Source organism: Arachis ipaensis, chromosome B06 (assembly GCF_000816755.2).
Source record: "Arachis ipaensis cultivar K30076 chromosome B06, Araip1.1, whole genome shotgun sequence".
Taxonomy (NCBI): Eukaryota; Viridiplantae; Streptophyta; class Magnoliopsida; order Fabales; family Fabaceae; genus Arachis; species Arachis ipaensis.
Window position 1 is genome coordinate 18262588 of NC_029790.2, and position 9248 is coordinate 18271835.

At 37.7% G+C, this 9248-nt stretch overlaps 1 long non-coding RNA gene across 1 annotated transcript; it reads left to right on the forward strand.

Moving 5' to 3' along the window:
- Positions 2308-4229, forward strand: LOC107647970. Its single transcript, XR_001621678.2, has 3 exons — positions 2308-2455; positions 3195-3399; positions 4089-4229. It is a non-coding gene; the product is annotated as an uncharacterized LOC107647970 (long non-coding RNA).

Below are 9248 nucleotides of genomic sequence, written 5' to 3' on the forward strand. Positions count from 1 at the left end.
ATTATTATAAGTAAGACCAAGAAAAAATATAAGAGAGAGTGCATTGAAGGGTTATAAGTCATACTTTACTCCTTCAATTTTTTTCAACAATTGAGAGGATTCATTCCCGTTCATACTTCATAGCAGATAGAGCATTTATTAGTATTTAACTTTTCGTTTCAGCATTTGATATATTTTTCTTTTTGCATATGTTAAAAAGCAATTGCTATTTATTGTGTGTGTAAAATCTGATTTAATAATTAAGCTTTTTTATACATAATATGATTTATTTTTTTATTTTCTAATTAACGTGAGCACCCATCTAATAAAGTGGATAAAATCTGTACCTAATAAAACACGATTCAATCAACAAAAATAATAAGAAAGAAGGATAAATAGATTACTGACTTTTTGTCTCACAGATATTTTTGTTTTTAACTATTTGAAAATACTTTTAAATTTCTAACCTCTTTTTTTTTCACGGTATCTCCCAATTCGACAAGTTAAAAACTAATCCGTCACGAATAGGAAATTCATTTAAGGGTCTGTCACTAGCCAATAAGTTGTTGCAAGACCCTAACCTATTTAAAAGTTGGACATCTGAATTCTTCTATTTATATAGATCCATCAGACCTAATGAAGAAAATCTGACGTAATTCTCGTTGTGTTGACCTAGAAGTTACAGATACACATATGAAGGTGTCCCACAAAACCTTAGCAACAATGGTGGTAGCTTTCGCATCAGAAACAGAAGCCTCCCTAACCCTAACGAGAATTTCTGCTTAAATGTCCTCTTCTCTCTGCTTCAATCCTTTTCTAGCCTCCAACATAAATGCAAACTTCACTACGTAGCTTGCTAAAGGGTGTCCCTCCAAGAATCTCTTCTGCTTCTTTCCGTTTCCAACTTCTCTATCTTCATCACAATCATTCTCATCTTCCTCTTTCTTCTTCTCGTAATCTAAATTGATCAAATTTCTGCTAAGCTCTGACCTTGGTAGCTTCCCAAGCTTCTCTACTAAAGCCTCCTTAAGCATGGCCTTTACCACTTCCTTCCTCCCAAAGTACCCAAACTCAAGCACGCAACCCATCCCTAAAACCTTTATTTCCAACTCCTGACAATCCAAAAAACCAACAATGTTCGAAATCTCACCATTTGATTCAATTTCATCCACAAACGACAACTTGATTGACCTTATTAGAAAATACAAAATCTCAATCGAACGCAGCGAGCCCATACCTACCAGAGCTTGAACGGTAGCGCTCATGAAAACTTGCCCGATGAACATGTCCTTCTTAAATCGAATCAGCGCTGCCACAGCCAGCCCTACATGCTCCCAAACATTGAGGGAGCACTTACTGTCGAAGAGAACCGATTCGAGTGAAGAGAAGATCTTATTCTTGAGAACTAGGACCTGCAAGACGCTGTTGAAATCCTCAGAGAGGCGTTGATGGAACTGAGTCAACTGAGTGATTAAGTTATCAGGGGCAAGATGGTCATTTAGGTGACAGGAGAGGAAGTGGATTCTCTTGTGGCCAATCCATGCTTGGATTTCAGACTCAATGGAGTTGGGAAGCTTGGAGATGGAGTGAGTGGAGAGTCGTCGAGAGACGAAGGAATAGAGGGAGCAAGGGCGGTGGCAGGAAATGGTGGAGATAATGTGGTCGAAGGGGTGCTTGAGGCGGGAAAGATGGTAGGAGAGAGTGGAGAGGTTTGGGTCGTTGGAGAGTATTGTATCAGACTCAGTGTGAAGCTCGAGGAGCTCTGTAATGGCGAGTGATTTGTTATCGTGGTTGTATTGAAGGTCTTGTGATGTGATGAGCGGATATTTTATACACTTTTTTAGAGAAATTTCATGTAGTTTTTAGTATGTTTTAGTTAGTTTTTAGTATATTTTTATTAATTTCAAGGAAAATTTCATATTTCTGGACTTTACTATGAGTTTGTGTATTTTTCTGTGATTTCAGGTATTTTCTGGCTGAAATTGAAGGAGCTGAGCAAAAATCTGATTCAGGCTGAAAAAGAGGTAAGCATCAAAGTGGTCCCCGAAGTTATCCTCGAGGATCAAAGTAATCCCTGAAGTTAAAAATTTGTCTAGATCGTCCCTGAAGTTGATCTCCGGTACTCATAGTGGTCCTTCCGGTGAATTTCGTCCAGCTGGCACAACCGGAAAGCTGACCTGACGTCGTTGGTGACACGTTAGCAGCCCAACGGCTAGCTGACGTGGCCTAGTAAACATTTTGGAGTCAATTTGGTCCCTAATTTTAGTTTAAAAACCCTAACCCTCAAATTGACTCTGTTCTCCTTTCTTCTCCTCTGGAAGCAAGATGCAGCTTCCACTAAAAGCCTAGCCTTTGATGGCTGCTTCATAACTTTGTATAACGTTGAGTTGGATACAAATAATAGAACCCACTTAACTCTTTCTCAAGATGTTAAACGAGCAGTTCCTACTTCATGGAACCCTGCTGCCCTTGCTGAGTAAGTACAATTCTCCTTCTTCTTGCTCCCCCCTCAATTTTCTATTATTGTTGCTATTGTTGTTATTGTTCTCTATACGGGTAATATAAAGTTGTTATTGTTAAGATAATGGAATCTATTTGACTAAAATGTTGTTTGCAGCCACACTTCCTCGCTAGCAGAAATCGAAATATATAAATTTTAAAAGACAACATATCTTTGGTTCAATAATCATGGAAGTAGCAGTAGCACTTTGATGCCCTCACGAGTTAAAGTTCTAAGACTCTAAAACCAGATGATTTTGATTTCCAAGACTGACAACTTATAATAATATGGAAGATTTATATTTGTGAAAGGGACTAGGGAGGAATAAACAAATGATGAATTTATGAATAAACTCTTATTAGATGTCCTGATTTATTAGTAACTGTGGCCTTCTACAAGTTGCCGATTTTGATGATGAACAATGATTAATTTGTGTAATGTATTCATTTATAAACAAGAATCTAATTTGGAAACATGTCTTAGCTTTCTTTTTCTTGAACTTTCCTGTTGATTTTATATAAAGCAGATTCTGTCTGTCAATTAGCTACCTTGAAAGTTATCATTCTTTCCTCTTCAATATATTGGGCAAGCTGATTCCTGTTTTGTGATTCCACATGAAATTTTTAACTGTATTTGTGCTTAATTGAACAGCCTCAGTTTGTGTTCTTTGTTGCCTTGAACCTGGGTGTGCACTAAGTCAGACATGATTTTTCAGGTTCATTCAGAAATATGGTACTCATATAGTGGTTGGCATAAAAATGGGAGGAATGGATGTGGTTCACATTAAGCAGTTAAAAACTTCAGATGCTGGCCCCAATGAGATGGAGACATTGCTTCAGCAACTAGCTAATGAGAGATTTTCGGAAGATTTAAATAGAAGTTCTAATGGAAAAACTGTTAAAATATCAGGAAAACTACAGGTGCAGAGGATCAAATGTGTTATTCTTGCCATTTGTTTTGTTAATTAACAGTAGGGTCATTCTGAGAGTTGTCAAATTTACTAGTCCGCGGTAGGCTCTACTCTCTAAAAAGTAAATTCAGAAAGGTCCACTAGTGACAATGTTTTTTGTTATCCCACAACATAAACCAGTTCTTCCATTTTACTTCCAACATTAGTTTTTTTTGCTGGTTTGAATTTTAGTGACTAATCTCTTTCAGAGATATTTTGTGACATGAAGACACCTTTTGCCTGATCAACCAACTTATCTTGGTCACATCCTTGGTTTGAAATTCTTTAGTGAGATGTCCTTGAGTGGTATAATTTGTTACTGGAAACTATGTCACCAACATAGCATAGAATAGTTGTAGTCTGAATTTGTTTCTGTTTAGGTATGTAATATAGTCAGTGTTTTCATAAATCTACTTTATCAAATTTTAGGCGACCTTTTCAATCAATAAAGCAATCAATTTGACATAATTGTATTTGTAGTTGTATCCCATGTAAAGTTTCCTTGTGTTGATCATTTATGAAAAGAAGCAAAAGTTACTGGAATGACAAGTCTGCTTGAACAATTAACCGCTTTTTGGTTAAAATAATAATGTGATTAAACAATACCATTTTAAAATATGCAAGGAAGTCTAAGTTCTCAACTGTCTCATTTGGTTGCAGGATGATCAGTATATGCCCTGCCCTGGGAACAGCATTTAGCTCTCGCTGCTTCTGTTCGACCAAATGTAACAAGCCACTCCAACAATGAGGTTAGTGTTATATTTATGACAGTTTGAAAATGGTTTCTTTGCGCACAGTATAATCACCTTGTATCTTCTTACACTAAACTACTTTGGTTATTAAAATTTCTATTCAAACAGGACATCATAAGCATCTCAGTTCGAAGGGGAGGTATTGTTGGCATTGGGCAACACAGATATCGACAATATCTGAGTCACCTAATGTCATATCAATGTCATTAGTGCCTATTACATCATTATTGCCTTCTGATCGAGGCTATGGATTTCTAAGGCATGCGGTGAAAAGGAGAAGAAAGGAGAACAGAGTCAATTTGGGGGTTAGGGTTTTTAAACTAAAATTAGGGACCAAATTGACTCCAAAATGTTTACTAGGCCATGTCAGCTAGCCGTTGGGCTGCTAACGTGTCACCAACGACGCCAGGTCAGCTTTCCGGTTGTGCCAGCTGGACGAAATTCACCGGAAGGACCACTATGAGTACCGGAGATCAACTTCAGGGACGATCTAGACAAATTTTTAACTTCAGGGATTACTTTGATCCTCGAGGATAACTTCGGGGACCACTTTGATGCTTACCTCGGCTGAAAAAGGACTGCAGATGTTGTTGGATTCTGACCTCCCTGCACTCAAAATGGATTTTCTGGAGTTACAGAAGTCCAAATGGTATGCTCTTAATTGCGTTGGAAAGTAGACATCCAGGGCTTTCCAGAAATATATAATAGTCCATACTTTGCTCAAGGATAAATGACATAAACTGGCGTTCAACGCCAGTTCCATGTTGCATTCTGGCGTTAAACGCCAGAAACAGGTTACAAGTTGGAGTTAAACGCCCAAAACAGGTTACAACCTGGCGTTTAACTCCAGAAACAGCCTAGGCACGTGTAAAGCTCAAGTCTCAGCCCCAGCACATATCAAGTGGGCCCCAGAAGTGGATTTCTGCACTATCTATCATAGCTTATTCATTTTCTGTAAACCTAGGTTACTAGTTTAGTATTTAAACAACTTTTAGAGATTTATTTTGTATCTCATGACATTTTTAGATCTGAACTTTGTACTCTTTGACGGCATGAGTCTCTAAACTCCATTGTTGGAGGTGAGGAGCTCTGCTATGTCTCGATGAATTAATGCAATTATTTCTGTTTTCTATTCAAACACGCTTGTTTCTATCTAAGATGTTCATTCGCACTTCAATATGATGAATGTGATGATCCGTGACACTCATCACCATTCTTAATCTATGAACGCGTGCATGACAACCACTCCTATTCCACCTTCGATTGAATGAGTATCTCTTGGATTCCTTAATCAGAATCTTCGTGGTATAAGCTAGAATCCATTGGCAGCACTCTTGAGAATCCGGAAAGTCTAAACCTTGTCTGTGGTATTTCGAGTAGGATTCAGGGATTGAATGACTGTGACGAGCTTCAAACTCACAAGGGTTGGGCGTAGTGACAGACGCAAAAGGATCAATGGATCCTATTCCAGCATGAGTGAGAACCGACAGATGATTAGCCGTGCGGTGACAGCGCACCTGGACCATTTTCACTGAGAGGACGGATGGTAGCCATTGACAACGGTGATCCACCAACACACAGCTTGCCATAGGAGGAACCTTGCGTGCGTGAAGAAGAAGACAGGGGGAAAGCAGAGATTCAGAAGACAAAGCATCTCTAAAACTCCAACATATTCTCCATTACTGCATAACAAGTATTTATTTCATGTTCCTTTATTTTTGGCAATTCAAACTGATAATCATAATTAATCTCCTGACTAAGATTTACAAGGTAACCATAGATTGCTTCAAGCCAACAATCTCCGTGGGATCGACCCTTACTCACGTAAGGTATTACTTGGATGACCCAGTGCACTTGCTGGTTAGTTGTGCGGAGTTGTGAAAAGTGTGAATCACAATTTTGTGCACCAAGTGTTTGGCACCGTTGCCGGGGATTGTTTGACGGTTTATTTTGTTGCTTAGATTAGGAAATTTTTTTTTTGGTTTAGAGTCTTCTATTATTGTTTTTGGTTGAATTTTTTTTTAAATCCTTATTTTCTCTTTTTAATTGTTTTCGAAAATTTTTATAAGCTAAAAATTGAGTTTTTCTGTTTGAGTTTAGTTTCATATTTTAAGTTTGGTGTCAATTTCATGTTTTTATTTTCTTTTAAATTTTCAAATTTGTGTTCATTGTTCTTTCCTAATCTTCAAGTTATTCTTGTTTATTTTCCTTGTTTGATCTTTAGTTTTTCTTGTTCTGTGTCTTTTCTTGTTTTTCTTGTGCTTTTTCAAAATATCAGTTTTCAAAAAAATCTTTATTTATTAAATACCTTATTACAACATGTTAATATTATAGCTCAATTGGATAGAGCGTTGTGCTTATGTTCTTGGTAATTGGCTATCTTCTTTTTAAAATTTCTTCAAAAATAATTTTTCTTTGAATAAATCTGGTGCCAAACTTTAAGTTTGGTGTTTTCTTATTGATTTTTCTTTAGTTTTCGAAAATTTTATTTTGGTTTTCTAAAAATTTTAAGTTTAGTGTTCTATCTTCATGTTCTTGTTGTTCTTGTGAGTCTTCAAGGTGTTCTTAAGTCTTCCTTGTGTTTTGATCTTAAAATTTTTAAGTTTGGTGTTCCTTAGTGTTTTTCCTCCAAAATTTTCGAAAATAAGGAGCATTGGATCTAAAAATTTTAAGTTTTGTGTCTTTTTATTATTTTTCTCTTTCCTCATTGAATTCAAAAATATCTTTTTCCTTTATTTTAATTGATTTTTTGAAAATTACCTTTAAAAATTCATATTTTTATTTTAAAAATCAAATCTTTTCAAAATTTAAAATCTTATTCAAAAATCATATTAAAAAATTTTCAAATCTTTTCAATTAACTAGTCAATTCAACATTCAAAATTTTTTTTATTTTCTTTTCCTTTTAATTTTTGAAATCTATACTTTATTTTCTAATTATTTTACTTTATTTTATTTCATTTTTTTCGGTTATTTTTAATTAAATAAAANNNNAGCTAGCAGAATTCAAGGAGATGCTACAAGACACTAAAAATGCTAATAAAAATATGGAGGCACAATTGAATCAGACAAAACAACAGTTATCAAAGCAGATAACAGAAGAGTGCCAAGCAGTTCAATTAAGAAGTGGGAAAACATTAAATACCTCGCTTCAGAACAGTAGAAAGTCAAGGAAAGAACAACTGACAGAGGATGAGCAAAATATCATCCAAAATCCCTCTGAGGACAGTAAGAGCCCAGAGAGGAATGATTCTGGCGCTCAAACGCCAGAAAAGGATGGAGAGCTGGCGTTAAACGCCCAACCCATGCTCAGTTCTGGCATTCAAACGCCACAAACAAGCAAGGAGTTGGCGTTAAACGCCCAAAGGAAGCTCAGTTCTGGCGTTCAAACGCCAGGAACAGGTAAGGAGTTGGTGTCCAACGCCAATCCAGCTTCCACCCCTGGCATTCAAATGCCAGTGAGGGATCAGACACACACAAGTGCTGATAAAAACCCCTCTAAAAAGGCCTCTCCAACAACCTCTGTAGGAAATAAACCTGCAGCAACCAAGGTTGAAGAATACAAAGCCAAAATGCCTTATCCTCAAAAACTCTGCCAAGAGGAGCAGGATAGGCAATTTGCTCGCTTTGCAGACTATCTCAAGACTCTTGAAATAAAAATTTTGTTTGCAGAGGCACTTGAGCAAATACCTTCTTATGCCAAGTTCATGAAAGAGATCTTGAGTCATAAGAAGGATTGGAGAGAAACTGAAAGAGTTCTCCTCACTGAAGAATGCAGTGCAGTCATTTTGAAAAGCTTCCCAAAAAAGCTTAAAGATCCCGGGAGCTTCATGATACCATGCACATTAGAGGGTAATTGCACCAAGACAGCTTTATGTGATCTTGGGGCAAGTATCAATCTAATACCTGCATCCACTATCAGAAAGCTTGGTTTAACTGAAGAAGTCAAACCAACCCGGATATGTCTCCAACTTGCTGATGGCTCCATTAAATACCCATCAGGCGTGATTGAAGACATGATTGTCAGGGTTGGGCCATTCGCCTTCCCTACTGACTTTGTAGTGCTGGAAATGGAGGAGCACAAGAGTGCTACTCTCATTCTACGAAGACCTTTCCTAGCAACTGGACGAACTCTCATTGATGTCCAAAAGGGGGAAGTAACCCTGAGAGTCAATGAGGATGAGTTTAAGTTGAATGCTGTCAAAGACATGCAGCATCCAGACACACCAAAAGACTGTATGAAAGTTGATCTTATTAACTCTTTGGTAGAGGAGATCAACATGGTTGAGTCTCAAATCAAAGCTGGAAGACATCTTTAAAGATGTTCAGCCTGATCTGGAGGATTCAGAGGAATTGAAAGAGCCTCTGGAAATTCCTCAGGAAGAGGAAAAACCTCCTAAACCCGCGCTCAAACCATTACCACCATCCTTGAAATATGCATTTCTGGGAGAAGGTGACACTTTTCCAGTGATCATAAGCTCTGCTTTGAATTCATAGGAAGAGAAAGCACTACTTCAAGTGCTAAGGACACACAAGACAGCTCTTGGGGGGTCCATAAGTGACCTTAAGGGCATAAGCCCAACTAGATGCATGCACAAGATCCTATTGAAGGATGATGCTAAGCCAGTGGTTCAACCACAGAGGCGGTTAAATCCAGCCATGAAGGAAGTGGTGAAGAAAGAGGTCACCAAGTTACTGGAGGCTGGGATTATTTATCCTATTTCTGATAGCCCCTGGGTGAGCCCTGTTCAAGTTGTCTCCAAAAAGGGAGGCATGACAGTGGTTCATAATGAAAAAAATGAACTAGTTCCTACAAGAACAGTTACAGGGTGGCGCATGTGTATTGACTACAGAAGGCTCAATACAGCCACCAGAAAGGATCATTTTCCTTTACCATTCATAGACCAGATGCTAGAGAGACTAGTAGGTCATGATTTTTACTGCTTTTTGGATGGCTATTCAGGTTACAACCAAATTGCAGTAGATTTCCAGGATCAAGAGAAAACTGCATTTCCATGTCCATCTGGAGTATTTGCCTACAGAAGGATGCCATTTGGGCTGTGTAATGC